Source organism: Marmota marmota, unplaced genomic scaffold (genome assembly GCF_001458135.2).
Source record: "Marmota marmota marmota unplaced genomic scaffold, marMar, whole genome shotgun sequence".
In the NCBI taxonomy this organism is placed as follows: Eukaryota; Metazoa; Chordata; class Mammalia; order Rodentia; family Sciuridae; genus Marmota; species Marmota marmota.
Window position 1 is genome coordinate 776,408 of NW_026000103.1, and position 18,247 is coordinate 794,654.

General features: G+C 36.7%; 1 long non-coding RNA gene across 1 annotated transcript; it reads right to left on the reverse strand.

The window, feature by feature from the left end:
- Positions 1-8,124: 8,124 nt before the first annotated feature.
- On the reverse strand, positions 8,125-10,898 carry LOC125610822. Its single transcript, XR_007340876.1, has 3 exons — positions 10,700-10,898; positions 10,306-10,308; positions 8,125-8,140 (listed from the first exon to the last, which is right to left on the reverse strand). It is a non-coding gene; the product is annotated as an uncharacterized LOC125610822 (long non-coding RNA).
- Between the last annotated feature and the right edge of the window lie 7,349 nt (positions 10,899-18,247).

Below are 18,247 nucleotides of genomic sequence, written 5' to 3' on the forward strand. Positions count from 1 at the left end.
CCAAATTGAAAGTTATGTTTTCAACAAGCAGTTGCAGGTTGTTGCTGTGGTGGAGGGGGAGGGTTTTCTAGGTAAGTTTTCATGGTTCTTGGGAAACATGCAGAAGAAATGTTTTTGTGACTTTTCTTGATCTGGTAACTGTAGATGACTTTTTGAATATAAAATACCTGAATTATTTGTTCCTATCATCTAGAGCATATTCTGAGCTCATGGTGGGCAGTGTATCACAGTGTGTCTATATTTCAGTGAGTGGCCACAAGTGAAGTTTGACTGCTTCCAGAATGTCTTTCAGACCTTTTGAGGTTGTCAAATGTTTCATTGTTTTGTCTTGAAGCCCCTAGCCCCTAGAGCAGTCTGAGTCTGGGGGCAGTGGTGCAGAGAAAAAGCAAACATGCCTGCGGCTGACTGTCCTTTCTTCTTTTTTTAAGAAACCCTAGCAATGCTCTAGGAACCCCAGGAGTGTTGTCACAATTTGAAACCTTTTTACCACATAAGATATTTCAGTGCTGTTGAATTTGGACTATCAATTTGCTTTGGTTTTAACTTTTTTTCCCCACTGGATTCCCGTTTTCTCATAATGTAGAATATTTTTGATCAAGTATATCCTGATTTCTGGGGTATGAGCTACAGTTTTGACTGGATGAAAAAAGTTCCCTTAAGATAGGAGTAAGGAAGTGAACACTGGTGGAGATAATCTGATATTGGGACCATCAGTTTTGACTTTTCTTTGAAGGAAGAGAGTTTTAAGATTCTAGTGTGAGACGGATCAGAAGCTTTAGAATAAAGATTTAAAATGTGGATTTCCTCAAAGCCTAAACCCTACTTGGATTTCGAGATGATTTCCCTCTCAAGAAATAGGTAAATTTACTCTGTAGAAGAAGGAAGATTCTGCATTGCAGTTACTCCTCAGGAGTGTACACACTCATGGGGGAAAAGATTAAGGACACTTGTAGTTACCGATCATTTTTGTTGTTTTGAAAATGTACACTAGAGTTAGGGCTGGCTTAATGAAGGGCTGTCTTTCTGAAGTATCGATCATACGTTCAACCAACATTGAGCAAGAACTGGGTGCCAGGCGCTGCCCTGGAGGATAACAGCAGGAAAAGAAGTGTTCTTGTCCTCCAGAAGTGCTTCCTCTAGCTTTAGGCACATTAAAGAAATCACAGGGCTGGGGCAGTAGCTCTGTGGTAGAGTGCTTGCCTAGCATGTACAAGGTCCTGGGTTCCATCCCCGGTACTGTAGAAGCAACAACACAAGAATGACAGTACAACAAGATGAGTGATTTCTTGAAGCTATAAAAAAACAAAGCTGTGGAAACAGAACCTCAGTGGTTCTGTCCAGATATCAGATTTTGAACCAAGTATTTTGGAAAATTATAAGTGAAATGTGACAAAAGACAAAATTAGTGTAGATTAGAGTTATTCTAAGTTTACTAAGGATGGATTTTTTTCGTCTCCCTGACGTTTTCTTTTAATAAGGCTAGGCGGTGTTTTGGGAGTTGCTGGATTCATTGGATCAGCATCATAAAATACAGTATACAATTGAAAAGAGATAGGAAAACAATTTATGGTTACTGAAGATTCAGTTCTGTACCTTGTTATTTACCTTTTACAGACCACAACTGACCAGTTGTGACCACAACTGAAGATTTAAGTAACTTGCCCAAGTTTCACGTAACTTACAAGTAGAATGACCATATGTCCTGCTTTGCTAAGGACGGTCCCAATTTATGCCTCTTATCTTGTGTCACTGTCAGAACCATTGCTCTTTGAATGGCAGCCTCACACTGCAGGACCACCTGTATTCAGAAAAAAGATGGTCACTCTTTTGGATGGCATCTTGAGATTTAAAATCAGGCCTTTTGACTCCTAAGTCATAAGCTCACCACTGCTTTACTCTGTTTATACTGTGCTTCTAGGTTCTGTCTCTACTACCAGGTTGTGGTAATGAGGGTCCTGAGGTGATAAGTCCGGCTTAACACTGGGTTTACTACTTGGTGAGATTTACCACAGGTAATAGGGAGAAATATGGTAGCTGAATGTTACTTTTTTTTTTTTTTTAAACATCCTGTTACTAATCTGTTTTAGAATGTAATTTAATTTTTCTTCAGAAACTCCAAAGGCACATTAGAAATTTTGTGTATTAGAATCATTTTTTTTTAAATATCTGTCATCACTGCATGGTACTAATCAAGACAATTCTGGTGATTTGAGTCTTCTGGATAAATGGGAATTGGGTACATTTCTTGATCATTGAACATGTTGTTTTTCCCTTTAACTTTTCTTTCTCCCTTCCCACCTAATCAGAGTCTTAAAGCAGCAGAATAGGGTTTGAGGAAAGTTAACTTATTTGGGAAAGAAAATTCAAAACTTATGTTGTGATTTGCTCAGGTTGGTTAGCTTTCCCACCGATTGTATGCACATCACTTTTCTTCGGTCTCCAGTTTACATGGCTGGGCACTTCACAAAAAATGCAGTTTTAGAGGAGCACCCTCTCATATAGCTGAAACTTAAGTGAATGTGATTTATTGATGATCAGCTCTGGAAACTAGAGAACTTTGTTTTACCCTATGTGGTTTCTTTTACACTACGTGTAGCTTTCCACCAGAAGTGGCTGTGATCTGGGCCGTGGTTTACCTAAGGCTGCAGTTTTCTTCAAAGATGACTGATGGAAGCTGTCTGTAGAGGAATAGAAGCAAAGCTAAAGCCATTTTTCAGAACTTCTGGGTTAGAGGATTTTGGGGTAGGATGGAAGTGCCTCATGTTGCCCATTCTGCTCCTCTCCTAGATTTCCGCATGTAAGCAACTCTTCTTTGCCTTTGTAAAGCTTTGCCACTTGGATGATGGGGGAAGGAGAGATGGACTAGTAAGCAGATGAAATTTGGTATTCATTAATGAATTAGGAGTTATAGTTAGGGGGCCGGGGTTGTGGCTCAGTGGTAGAGCACTTGCCTAGCATTTGTGGGGTGCTGGGTTCGATCCTTAGCACCACATAAAAATAAAAGGTATTGTGTCCAACTACAACTAAAAAACAAAATATTAAAAAAAAGAGTTATGGTAAGAATGGAATTTTGTGGGAGCAAAGAGACAAGTTGATACTGAAGATGAGCACAGTTATATTTCCATTTATGTAGCTGATGTTTAAACCTGAATTTCTTTTCATACTTGGTACCATTTTTGGTTTATACAGCATTTGATGGTGTTTTGCTTTTCTTTTCAGAAACTGTTTATGACCCAACTTGAACAATGCGATGAAATTCTTCTTTAGCTCAAGCTGTTATGGAAGCCAAAAATAGATCTGGGCTAAGATTGGACTTTGGGCACAAATTGTGGTTTGTAGGTTATGGCTGTTATTCTTCCAACAAATAACTGTAATTTAAAAATTATTTAGAAGCAAATCAAATGTTGCTGAGACAAAAGAGGACCTGGCTGATTTTTAAATGGTGCTTTAGAATGCTAAGCAGATGTCTGAGTTTAAAGGACTGTTTGGGATGAAATTGTTTTAGTTAAAAAAAAAAAATACCAATAAGCTCTATAGAGTAGTAGGATTGGTGATTGTAGTACTGTAGGAAATTTACCTACTGTAATCCGCCTCCCAGACTCTCCATTTTTCTTTGTTCTCTTCTCTGCAAATTCAGAAGCATGAAGCACGCTCCAGAGAAAGAAAAGCCATCGCTAGCAATTTTAAGATATTAAAAACTATCCTGTCTTACTGGTCCAGTGTATTGCAGCAGCCTCACACTGCAGGACCACCTGTATTCATAAAAGATTGGAAGAAGTTTGTAATAAACACTGAAAAAATTAGGAGAGCTGAGCATCATTTGCTGGGTCAAAAGTAGATGGCTTTCTGAGGCTTGTAAAGACTGTATAAAGGCAATTTTGTTATAAAGGAAAGCGTATTATCTAAGGTCTGTACAGTCACTTGAGGGACAAGTGATGGAATCTGTTCTGTTCCTTATAGACAGGATTTTTTTTTTTTTAAATCACTGTCACACTTTTGCACATAGGTGTTGAATAAATTTTTTATAGGAAGACACCTTTGTAAGATACTTGATATATAAAAGTGCTGTAGTAATAAAAGCTAGTGTTTAACACCTACTTTGTGCTAGGCTAAGTACTGAATACTCTGTAAGAATCACCTCACTGGTCTAATGGTCCCTATAAGTTAGAGTATTGCCTATTATATCTCTGTCATAAATGAGTTTGTTGAGGTTGTAGGATGCAAGAGTTGTATACAAAGGGCAGTAGTGTTTTTATGCATATGCAGTGAGCAATATGAGAATGAAGTTAAAACAACTCCATTTATAATGACATCAAAAAGAATGAAATATTTAAAAATATATTTAACAAAATAAGTGGAAATTTATGCTGTGAAACTATAAAACACTGTTTAAAAATTAAGTACTATCTAAATAAACAAAAAAAATTTTCTTGTTTATAGATGGAGAGATGCAGTATTGTTAAGATGGCAGTGCTTTCAAATTGTTGCAGGTTCAGTGCAATCCCAACTGACTTTGTAAAAATTGACAAGCTGATTTAAAATTCATGTATAATTGCAAGGCACTCAAAAAAGGCAAAACAATCTTGGAAAAGAACAACAAAGTTGGAGGACTCACACTTCCCACTTTCAAAACTTCAAAGCAACAGTAATCAAAACAGTAGTCAAAACTGATATAAGCATAGAATATAGATCAGAGGAATAGAACTGAGAGTCCAGAAATAAACCTGTGTGTCTGTGCTTAGCAAGTGTGTCAAGGGAAATAGTAATGTTTTAAACAAATGGTGCTGGAGAATGAGATATCCAAACACAAAAGAATGAAGTTGGACCCTTACCTCACCTCGTATATAAAACTTAACTCAAAATGAATCAAAGACATAAGTATAAGAGTTACAAATATAGAACCTTTAGAAGAAAACACAGGGATTAATCATGATTTTGTATTTGACACTCAATTCTTAGATACAACATCAAAAACACTAGTAACAAAAGAAAAACTAGAAAAAGTATATTCTATTGAATTAAAATATTTGTGCTTTAAATGACACTCTTAAGAAAGTACAAAGAAAACCCACAGAGTGGGAAGATATCTTTTCCTTTTTTTAAATATATCATTATTATTTTATTTTTATGTGGTGCTAAGGATCGAATCCAGTGCCTCACACATGGTAGGCGAGTTCTCCACCTCTGAATCACAACCCCAGCCCAGGAAAATATATTTTCAAATCATGTATCTCATAATGGACTTGTACTTCCAAGATGGATCTGGTAAAAAACTTCTACAACTTGTTGGGCACAGTGGTGCATGCCTGTAATCCCAGTGGTTTAGGAGGCTGAGGCATGAGGATCTCGAGTTCAAAGCCAGCCTCAGCAATTTATTAAGGTCCTGTCTTTAAATAAAATATAAAAAGGGCTACAAATGTGGCTTAGTAATTAAATGCCCCTGGATTCAGTCATTGGTACCAAAAACAAAACAAAACAAACAAAAAACTTTTACAACTATAATATGATAAGTCAGTAAAAAAATGGATAAAGGGCCGGGCATGATGGTGCACACCAGTAATCCCCGCAGCTTGGGATGCTGAGACAGGAGGACTACGAGTTCAAAGCCAGCCTCAGCAAAAGTGAGGCGCTAAGCAATTCAGTGAGACCCAGTCTCTAAATGAAATATAAAATAGAGCTCGGGATGTTTCTCAGTGTTTGATTGCCCTTGAGTTCAATCCCTGGTACCCCACCCCCCACCCCCCAAAAAGGGTAAAGAATCTAAATAGACTTTTTTTCAAAGATGATAAACAAATGGCCCATAGACATATTAAAAGATGCCCAACATCATTAGTCATCAGGGAATTACAAATCAAAAATGTGGTGAGATGCCACATCATACCCACTAGGAAGACTGTAATAAAATATTAGCAAGTATTGGTGAGGATATGTAGAAATCAGAAACTTCACACTGCTGGTGGGAATGTAACCTAGTGCATCTAATTTAGAAAATGGCCAGGAAGTACCTTAAATAGTTTATGCGTAGAGTTACTGTATCATGCAGTAATTCTTTTCCTGTGTTTACTCAAGAGAAATGAAAACATAGGTCCTTCCAAAAACTTGTACATATTTATATTAGCATTGTTTATGTAACCAAAAGGTGGAAACAACCTATATTTCTGTCAGCTGATGAATGGATAATAAATAAAATATAGTTTATCCATACGTTGGAATATTATTTGGCCATAAAGAGGAATGAAATATTGATACATACTACAACATGAATGAATTTTGAATTCATTGTTCTAAGTGAAAAAAAATTCACAAAAGACACATTATATTAATTTCATTTATATCATATATCCAGAATAGGGATATCTGTAAAAGTAGAAAGTAGATTACTGGTTACTTAGTGCCTGGAGATGGGAGAGATGTGGAAGATAGTTAAAAGGTGTAGGACTTCTTTTTGAGATAATGAAAACATTCTAAAATGGACTGTGGTGACATTCATATATTCACATACCTGAATATACTAAAAGCCAGTGAATTACATACTTTATTTTTTTTTTATTTTTTTAATTTATTTTTTTTATTGGTTGTTCAAAACATTATAAAGCTATTGACATATCATATTTCATACAATAGATTCAAGTTGGTTATGGACTCCCAATTTTACCCCAAATACAGATTGCAGAATCACATCGGTTACACATCCACATTTTTACATAATGCCCTATTAGTAACTGTTGTATTCTGCTACCTTTCCTATCCTCTACTATCCCCCCTCCCTCCCCTCCCATCTTCTCTCACTACCCCATCCACTGTAATTCATTTCTCTCCTTGTTTATTTTCCCATTCCCCTCACAACCTCTTATATGTAATTTTGTATAACAATGAGGGTCTCCCTCCATTACCATGCAATTTCCCTTTCTCTCCCTTTCCATCCCACCTCATGTATCTGTTTAATGTTAATCTTTTCTTCCTGCTCTTCCTCCCTGCTCTGTTCTTAGTTGCTCTCATTATATCAAAGAACACATTTGAATTACATACTTTAAATGAACCATATGGTATGTGAATTATATCTCAATAAAGCTGTTCTTTTTTTTGAAAATAAAGTTTGCCTTTCATTAATATAAATATTCATTGAAAACAGTTTTGCCATATTTATATATTTGGGACATAAATTAAAAGTTGACAGCTTGCTTTTAAAAAATATATTAATTATATGTTGCTATTGAAGGGTTTTTGATTGCCCTAGTATGACTCATTAAAGATGTTTTTTTGTAGGTTAAGCAAGATCTAATTAAAATGTGTGTATATATATCTAACTGGCTTTATAATTTTACCCTACGTAATGTTGTGTGTTTTATTTCTATCCATAAAAAAATAAGCTCTAACTTGATAGGAAGTAGTAATAACTAATATTCATTGAATGCTTATCGTGTGTAAATACTATTCTAAGTGAACTTCACTTATTATTTAGTAAACCTCACAACAATTCCCTAAAATATATACTGTAACACTGAGTTTATAGAGTAGATACAGTTAACCCTGACTTTAGGATTTAAGTAGCTAAGTCAAAGTCAAGTAGATGATAAGGCTTGACTCTGCATATCTTACCTGATGCAATAGATGTGTCTGGCATTATATGTTTAAAATAACTTTTTATGAATGAAACTGTATTTTCGATGTTCTAAAGAAGATTATGATTCTAAATGAAAACTGTCTCAACAATTGTGACATCTTCAATCAGGGCACTGCTATACATTTGATCAAATGCAGTAGTTTTTTTGTTTAGTCTTGTCGATTGTGTTGATTTAGTTCATCTTCTGAAAGATCACGCTAGTTGTTTCCTAGACATTTATTCAGTCTGTATTTGTGTGATAATTTCCTTGTAGAATTGTAGATTTAAAGTTGTTTTGGTTTTATTCTTCAGATTTTTATTAGAGAACCCATTTTATTTTATTTTTTTTGAGTTAAAAAAAGAGTACTATAAGGAAGTCCAAAGGAGGCAGTTCCTGATTTAGGATTAGCTGGTGCTAAAAGTTTATAAAGTAAGTTTTTCTTTAGATCTGCCCTTAATTTTTTTTTTTTTTTTTTTTTTTTTTTTGGTACTGGGGATTGAACCTAGAGGTGCTTAACCACTGAGCCATATCCCCAGCTCTTTTTTATATTTTATTTAGAGACAGGGTCTCACTGAGTTGCTTAGGGCCTCAGTAAGTTGCTGAAGCTGGCTTTGAACTTGTGATCCTTCTGCCTCAGCCTCCTGAGCTGCTGGATTACAGGCCTGTGCCACTATGCCCGGCTGGTCTGCCCTTAATTTAAGCTTGTCTTTCATATCTAGTTTTGTGTGTACTGTATAACTGCACTATTCAAAGTCATAGCCTAGATGACTAGTCATATGACTAGACATATGTCACTATTTAAATTTAAATGTAAATTAACTAAAAGCAAATAAAATTCAGTTCTTCAGTCATTAGCCACATTCCAAGGACTTAATAGTAGATGTGACTAATGGATGTTTTGGACAGATTTACCCACTCTTCGAGGACTTCTTTTTATAGTGGAATTAATGTAATCTTGTAAGAGATGGAAGGAGAAAGGAATCTGATAGGACTTTTTATACAAAATTGGCATTTTATTATGGCCATTAAAATATATAGAAAAATATTTTGAGAGAATACTATATGTATTCTCTCATGTTCATATGCCCCCACCCCATTGATTAACATATAAGCATATCTGGATTCATGTGTATGTTATTTAAAAGTGAGTTACAGTTTTATATTCGACCCTTTAATTCTTAGTCCTGCATCCCCTAAGAATCTAGATGTGGTTTTATAAAACATTGTTGTGTCTGTGATATTCTATGGTAATGTCAGGCCTGTTTAAACATCCCATTGCCCTCCAGATATCCTCCTTCTAAATCAGGATTGCATAAAGTTTCATGCAGGTCTTTAATTTCAAGTGATCCCTACACTTTGTATTTTTTATGTCCATGAGATGACATCCTCATCAACTTGATTTGAAAAATTTCAAACCTACAGTGAATTTGAAAGAAAAAAAAGTAAAGTGATGTCTAAATTCAGCAACCATTAATGCTCTGCTGGGTGTGCCTTATCTCTGTGTTTATATTCCTTTTCCTTAGTCTTTTGAAATTAAGTTGCAGATACCATGATCTCTTGCCCTTAAGTACTTACAGTATATCTCCTATGAACAATAATATTTTCCTACAAAACGACAAAACCTTGATCACATTCAAGATGTCACATAAGCCTTTGGTGTCCTGTCTTTTTAGTATCCTTTGATGTAGGACATTTTCTTCACCTCCACTTTTTTTTTTTTTTTAAAAAAAACATCTTCTGAAAGGCCAGGCTAGTTGTTTCCTAGACATTTCTTCAGTCTGGATTTGTGTGATCATTTCCTTGTAGAATCATTTATTTAAGTTGAATTCAACATCTCCTGTATTTCTCATGAATTGGAGTTAGATCTATGAGCTTTGTTTTGTTTAGGTTAAATATTTTTAGCAAGAAAACTCCTTGGATGTTTCTTGTGTCACTTCTTATCAGGGGCACCAAGTGTTGATTATTCCAATATTAGTGATACTGAGTTTTATCAGTTGGCTAAAGTGGCAAAAGCCATTTTAAAGATACACTTTTCTCTTTGCAGTTTCAGTGTGACTAGTGTGGTGATTTTTTTTTTTAATCTTTCAGATGTCAAGTTTTACAAGTTTTTCATCTAGAGGTTTTAGCATCCTCTGATAATCCTTTCTAGATGAACCTGAATTTGCTATTTCATTGGGATTGCACACTGACAGTTTTCCTAGTTCAACAGCATTTGTATTTAAAAGGATAGATACAGAATCTATTCCATTTTCCTCTTCCATTTTCCCTTTAAACATAATTTTTTGACATAGTTTATATCATGACAAATGTTTCCTGTGTCTGATTTTATGGTTAATTTAGTGAAATACATGGTAATATAAAATTCTTTCCATAACCTAATTCCTCCAATAAGTTTTAAATGTTGAGATCTGTGGGAGAAGCTGGGAGATGGCACTAGGGCAGGAAATTGATTTTAGTCAAATGTTTCTGGCTATTTTAATTTACAAGGTTAAGGATCTTGTTTCTTGATTTTAAATATGCTTGTGGATTCTGAGGAGTCACTATGCCTCAGAAGAAATATCTGCTCCTGTAAATTTAGCTAAAGTTCAGGAAAATTTTGTGAGCTTTTATTAAATTCTGGGCATAGACATCAGGAATGCCATCATACACTTAGCAGCTTTGGAAGCAAGTGTTGGAATGTAACTGTATAAACTCCCCCCACCCCCTTGCCTTCTCTTTCATTGCTTCTTTGGTTTTATCACCAGGGATGGGTGTGAAAGCAACTTGTCTGAAATTTTGTTGCCCTTAGGGAGTGACTTAAAATTCCCAGGATAGTTTTAGAGCTGATTCTTGATCTTGGAATGATGGAACAGACCTCTTAGCAACCCTCTGGCTGAAGTGAACTTGAATTCTAGAAGAGACCTGGCTAGTCTTGGGTGCAAGTGGGTTTTTGCTCTTTCTTTGTATTCATTAAGGAATTTTGAGACTTTTCTAAGTAGTTTCTTTAAATTAAAAAAAATATTTATATAGAATTATGGGCTAAATTATATCCCTCTTAATTTCTATCTTGAAGTACTAACCTAAGAATGAGACTGTAGGTCTTAAGATATAGCTACAGTGCTACAGCTCTTGCCTAGCCTGGGTTCAGATCCCAGGACCACAGAATAAAACGTGACTGTATGTGGAGACAGGATTTTTTTGGGGGGTGGGGGTGGCGATGGAATGTTTAAAGGACAATTAAGATAAAATGAGGTCCTGGAGCAGGCCTGAATTCAGTATAGCTCGCATCCTTACATAAGAAAAGGAGATAAGGTGATCTCACACTGCACAGGCAGAGAGAAAAGGCCTAGTGAAGGCTTGGGAGAGGAAGGCCATTTGCAGGCCATGGAGAGGAGCCTCAGGAAATCAACCCTGCTGACACCTTGATCTTGGATCCAACTTCCAAAACTAGGATGGAGTAAATATGGGTTATTTAAGCCACCTAGTCTTATGCTTTGGAAACTAATATATATAGTTAAACAGATTATTGTGGTTTGTATCTAAAGCTACATAGAAGATGTGGAGGGAGGGTTGAGATATAGCTCAATTGGAAGGGTGCTTGCCTTGCATGTACAACGCCTTGGGTTCAATCCCAGAGACCAGAGGGAAATGTGAAATAGAAATAACCAAGTGATAGAGTTAAGTGAGCATGGGTTATGAGGTTAAAAATACAGTTTCTCATCTTCTGTTTTAAGTTACTAGGATAGGCAACTGGAATAAGTAAAATGCTCATCTAGGCTTGTCTCTCTCCTTTCCTTCCTTCCTTCCTTCCTTCCTTCCTTCCTTCCTTCCTTCCTTCCTTCCTTCCACTAGGGATTGAACTCAGGGGCCCTAACCACTGAGCAACATCTCCAGCCCTATTTTGTATTTTATTTTGAGACAGGGTCTCACCGAGTTGCTTAGGGCCTCGGTAAATTGCTGAGGCTGACTTTGAACTCTCAATCCTCCTGCCTCAGCCTTCTGAGCTGCTGGGATAACAGGCATGCCCACCACACAGGGCAAATCTGAGTTTTTCTTGGAAATGAAAATATGTTATAGAGATTAATGGCTAACCAATTACTATTCATTTTGTTTCTTTAGCATCTTTTATAAAAATTCTTTTCTTTTTCATTTGGGAACTCATTTTTAAATTTTTTAAAAAATTCTAGTTATACATGATAGAAGAATACATTTTAACATATTGTACACAAATGGAGCACAACTTCTCATTCCTCTGGCTCTACATGGTGCAGAGTCACTCCAGTAGTGTGATCATATATGTATATATGGTAATAATGTCTGTCTCATTCTGCCATCCTTCCCATCCCCACAGCCCCACCCTTCCTCTCACTCCCTTCTACACAAACCAAAGTTCCTTCATTCTTGGGACCTTCATTCTCTTTTACTTTTATCTTCCTTGGAAACCATTCTTCACGCTGTTGCCACATAAATTTTCATTAATGTACATCTAATCATTGACTCTTTGGCTGCAATACCTTTTTCTTGAAATCATTTGTGAAAGATTTCACATGTAAGACATTTCCTAAGAGATAAGTCCATAGGTTGCATGGACTGTGTATGTTCACGTGGTTCTTTGTTTCCCAGGTATTTCATGATTCCGTGCCTTTGCACAGGTTGTCCCCTTTGTTCTGAAGTTTCCTTGGTTTCCAACCCCCCACCCCCCCTTTTTTCTGTGGTGCTTGGGATTGAATCCAGGAACTTATGCCTGCTAGAAAGATGTTCCGCTACTGAGTGACAGCCCTATCTCTTCATTTCCCTTTTTATGAACCTCTATTACTCACAGGGTTCTTTTGTTTACTTTTTTGTTTTTGGTGTTGGGGGTGAACCCAAGTCCTGGGTGCATGCATGCTAAGTACAAGCTTTAACACTCAGTAATAGCCCCAGCCCTTATAGATACTTTTAAAATGCCTGTTGATAACTTTGTCGGCCTTCTGTGGTAGAATGTGCTGGATACAACTTTCAGAATACCTCTTAGAGTAGAGTCATGTCTTGTTAAAAGTGCTGCTTCCCAGGTGCTAAAAAGATCTCCTGACTTGGAACCCTTTGAGAGTGAAAACCGGAAATCTGTAATTTAAAAAGCACTCTGTAGATTCAGCATTTGGAGCACCTGTGCTATACAGTAGGGGCAACAATGTAGTCATCCTCCCTAGTCACAGGCCCATAGTTAGAAAACCCTACTGAAAAATTAGGGAGAATATCAACTAGATTTAAAAAGAGGAGCAGTAAGTTCAAAATACCACTATATTGGAAGGTGTGTTAGCTTTCTGTCACTAGGGTAAAATACCCGAGAGAAATCAACTTGGAGGAAAGGTTTATTTTGGCTCATGGTTTCAGAGCTTCAGCCCGTGGCCGCTTGGCATCATCGCTTTGGGCTTGTGGTGAGGCAGAATGTCATGACAGGGAGTATGTGGGGAAAGCTGCTCCCCTCCTGTAGTCAGGAAGAAAAAGAGTAGAGGGCTGGGGATGTGGCTCAGGCGGTAGCGCACTTGCCTGGCATGCGTGCTGCCCGGGTTCGATCCTCAGCACCACATACAGACAAAGATGTTGTGTCCGCCAAATAGTAAAAAATAAATATTAAAAAAAAAAAATTCTCTCTCTCCCTCTTTCTTTAAAAAAAAGAAAGAAAAAGAAAAAGAGTAGAGTGGACTGTCCTCATATCCCTTTATACTCTCAGAGACTGAAACTTCAACTAGGCCCTACCTCCCAAGGTTTCTAAAGTACGTTTTCATCTACCCTGCTATTTTGGCCAGTTAGAAATGACTGTAACTGTACCTCTGGAGGCTCTCGAAGTTGGGTTGGGGAAGGGAAAGGTAGAAATAAATTTTCTAACAACTTGACATAGAAGACTTTGTAAATGGGCCATTCATAATCTAATAGTGGTGTCCCTAGGCAGATAACTTTGCATCCTAGAGGGCTGCCTAGAAATTGCTCTGAAATTCCACTGTGAGCACAGAAGGAACTTGAGATACAAAGCCCAAATTATTTTTTTCTCCTCTTCCTCCTCCTCCTCCTCCTCCTCTTTTCTTCTTCTATTTTTCAGTATACTTTAAAGCTACACGATGGATTTTTTTTTCCTTTTAATGGTTAAAATAAGGATTTCCCCTGCTTTGTGTCTTGTGATTTAGGAATTATTGTGAAATTGGGTGAGTAGGAGCTCCTTCTTTGTCCTGCAGATGGGAGTCCTGGATTTGAGTTCCCAGCTTTCCAGTGTGCTGAAGGCTCTGCAGTAAAATCTCTAAGAGACTCTGCTTTCTCATCTGTCAAATGGGGAGAGAAAGATTAGCTTCCCCACTCAAATTCATAGAATGGTGGTAACAGTGAATAAAAATGAGCTTATATGATGTGTTGTCAAAGATAAAATGCTAATCAGACAGTAGTTTAAAAAGTTTATTACTATCTGCTGTTACTGAAGCAGTTTAAGTTTTGACAGAATGGTCTGATTCACAGTTGATGATAGCTTAACATTTTAGACATGAAAGAAAATAACTTTTTTTTTTGTGTGTGTTTTCTTGGTGTTTTCGAAAGTTCCCTTTGCACATATGAATCTATTATTGGGATATCATTTTCACTACCTGCCTATCCGTTGGAAATATGTAATAACTTAAAAATCAGCTTTCATTAAAATTAGTTTATTTTATTTAAAATAATTAACATTATTTTAAACTAGAGAGTCATGCTTTTTATTTTGTACGATATTTTATCAAAGGGTTGGCTGGCTACTACCTAGAAAGTTTGAAGGAAATTAATTAATCAGATCTACTTAGAAAAGACCGATGATTTTGGTTTAAAAACAGATTTGAGGTTTCATTTCAGGCTACTTTTTAAAAATAAAAAGATGTAGAAGATAGACAAGAAAAATGTCTTATCCTAGAAATAGGTCTTTTCTGTTTTCTTTTACTTTTTGCCCTTTTTTTCCTTCTACTCTACCTTTTCCCTGCCTTGTCCCACACATACAAATGGGCACCCTGCTCTCCAAATAGTAAGTCCCACTATTTCTCTACATTCCCCTCCCTTTCCTTAGAAAGAAAGAAAGAAAAAAAAAAAAATCTCTATGAGGTGAATTAAGGGCTCTAAATTTGAATTTGATTTGTGACCTGTCATATTTTGAATAATTTGCTTCCATGGTATTTTGCTTATCTCAGCTTCCAGCTGCCTGCCCAACTTCTGCCTCTTCTCTTTCTTGGCAGGTTAGTTTAGCTTATTTTAAGGACTAAGAACAGCCCACCCCTCTTGCTATTCCTGGGGTTATGTGTGAAGTCAGTGGTATCACAATATCACATTTGGGATTTCAGATACCTCATTTCCTCATCTCTGTTTTAAATCACTGAGTGATCTTAGCCTCCTGATAATAGCAGTACTTGTCCATATCGAATGTGTGTTTGGGGGCAGTACTGGGGATTGAACCACTTCCCCAGCACTTTTTGAGACAGGGTATTGCGAAGTTGCCAAGCTTGGGCTTGAGGTTGTGATCTTCCTACCTCTTTTTCCCCATGCCTGGCAACATTTTTGTTTTTTTTTTTTTTAAAAATATTTATTTTTCAGTTTTTGGCGGACACAACATCATTGTTTGTATGTGGTGCTGAGGATCGAACCCGGGCCGCACGCATACAAGGCGAGCGCGCTACCGCTTGAGCCACATCCCCAGCCCAACATTTTTGTTTTTAAAAAGACTTTGTGATTAAAAAGTCAGCAGCCATTGAGGAAAAGATAATGGTTAGTTGCAGGTCTCTGTAAACAGTTCAAGCTGACCATTGGTGATTCTGAGTCATTTTCCTTGTCCTAGCTAGATCCATTTAATATTTCTAAATCTGAGTGCATTAGAAAAGTCTAATTCTTTGGTACTAGATAGAGCTCAATCTTTTATATTTCTAATAGGCAGTACAGGTGATCCTACACCATAAGTAGCCATGAGGATGCTCTTTGGGAAAGGCACTTGACAACAGTGAAAAGGACTTCTTGTAGAAACATTACCAAAGAAGATATTCTAATAGCATATAAGCAAATTAAAAAACGCTCAATATCATATGTCATTAGGGAATTGAAAGTTAAAAACAACAAAATCAAATACCACTACACACCCATTAAAATGGCTGAGATCTAAAACACTGATGGTACCAGTTCTGGGAAGGATGTGTATCAACAGGAGCTCTCATTCATTGCTAGTGGGAATGCAAAATAATATAGCCACTTTGGCAATTTCTTACAAAGCTAAGCATACTCTTGCCATATATTATGGACTGAATATTTCCATTTTCTCCAAATTCCTGTGTTTAAGCACCAACACCCCAACATAACTGTATTTATACATATAGTCTTTATACAGTTAATTAAGGTTTAAAGAGACCATGGGGGTAGGGTTCTAATATGATAAAATAAATGACCCAATAGGAAGAAACAATGCTGTCCACCAGAAATATGTATAATTTTTATTTAAAAATAAATTAGGAAAAGAAAAGATATGAGCTGGTGCAATGGCACATACCTGTAATCCCAGTTGCTCAGAAGACTGAAGTAGGAGGATTACAAATTCAAGATCAGCCTCAGCCATTTAGTGAGATCCTGTCTCAAAAGAATAAAAGGGCTGGGGATGTAGCTCAGTGGTTGAGTACCCCTTAGTTCAGTCCTCAATACTGGGGAAGAATAAGGAGGAGAAGGGGAAAGAAGGAGGGAGAAGGGGAAAGAAGGAGGGAGAAGGAGAAACAGTTAAAAAAAAAAAAAGCGCATGGCATGTGCGCGGCGCTGGGTTCGATCCTCAGCACCACATAAAAATAAAATAAAGATGTTGTGTCCACCGAAAAACTAAAAAGTAAATATTAAAAAACGCTCTCTCTTTAAAAAAAAAAAGGCAGAACCCCTCGCATCTTTGGATACCAGGATACCAGGTATGGCCCCCTTCTCCCTTCCAGGAGAAGTCTTTGTTTCCCCTTTAAAAAAAAAAAAATGGGGCTGGGGATGTGACTCAAGCAGTAGAGCGTTCACCTGGCATGCGCAAGGCGCTGGGTTTGATCCTAAGCACCACATGAAATAAGATGTTGTGTCCACCTAAAACTAAAAAAAAAAAAATAAAAAAAATAAAGAATGTTTATTTAAAAAAAATGAAAAAGAAGGACAGCAAAGATGCTGTTTATCACCATCACTTGTCTCCATCAGCACCTTGAGTTTGGGCTTCACACCCTCCAATTCTGTGAGAAATAAATTTCACTGTTTAAACTGCCCAGTCTGTGGCATTTTGTTATGGCAACCTGAGCAGATTAATACATGATTTGAAAAGTTTTGTTTTTTGCAAAAATCTGCACGTGAATGTTTATAACATCTTTATTCATAAACACCCACAAATTGGAAGTATCCAGTATAGTCTTCTGTAAATAAAGGAATAAACAAATTGTGGTAAATCTAGACAGGGGAATATTATTCAGCAATAAAAAGATATGAGCTGTTAAACCACAACAAGACATGGGAGAACCTTAAATGCATAATGCTTAGTGAAAGAAATGAACCTGAAACAGCCTACGTGTTGTATAATTCCAGCAATATGACTTTCTGGAATAGGCAAGTATGAAGACAGTAAAAAGGTCAGTGGATGTCAGGGACTTGGAAGAAGGAAAGGAGGGATGAATAGGTGGAACACAAGGGATTTTTAGAACTGGGGTGGAAAGGGAAAGAGAATACATGGAAGTTGCGCTTTTTGCTCAAATTTTCTGAAACCTGAAACTGTTCTGAAAATAGGGTATTTTGGGTCTATTTATTTAAAAATAGGTTATTTTGGGTTTGCTTTTTAAAAGGAAAAGAATTGAAATTAAGGTAATTAAAAGTGTTTAAAATTTTTTATTGCATTTGAATTAAGAATTACATACAGCACTCTGTTCTATTGAGAGATGAAGTCGAGCCACTTTGAAATGGAAAGAGTGTTGTTCTCCTAAAGTTGGGCTGACATCTTCAAATGCCTTTTTGTTATTGTTGATAATCATGTAGGGAAATTCAAAAGGCAGTGGTACTTTTCCTAGAAAACTGAAAGTTAGGGCTGTGAAGAAATGCCAACTGTTAGGAGTTCCCTGGTACCTGCTAGAGTTGCACAGTGCTTCCTACGTGGCATATGGGAGATCAGTAAGGTGCTCTTGCAACTGTGGCAGAGTCCTATTCAGACCAGTTCCTTCTGGCCACCAAGGCCCAACCACTTGAGCATTTTAATCAATTGTCCTTGTTCCCATCCCTTGTTTAAGACTTGCAGTTTAGGTTGTGTTCAGAATAAGAGCGAACTACTCCAAGAGTTAAAGAATAGCATAGTCTGCTTTAGTTAAAAAAAAAAAAAAAATTCTAAGTGAATTTCTAGTGTGAATTAGGGGAAACTTATTTAGGCTGCCCTTTTAATCATTAAAGTGGCCTCTTAGAACTCCTGATTTAATGAAAAGATAAAAATGTTTTGTAATTAGCAGATCAAAGCACTACTGTGGTTGCTGTTTACATTGTCAATATGTAAATGAAACTTCTAAAGGGAATGAAAAGAATTTGTTTAACACCTCTTTAATTTTGTTTATGTAATTTCTTTGCTTAAAAATCTCTCTAGGCTCCCACTTCACATTGATAATGCTAAGGTAAACATTAACTTACCCCCTCACTGTCAGTAC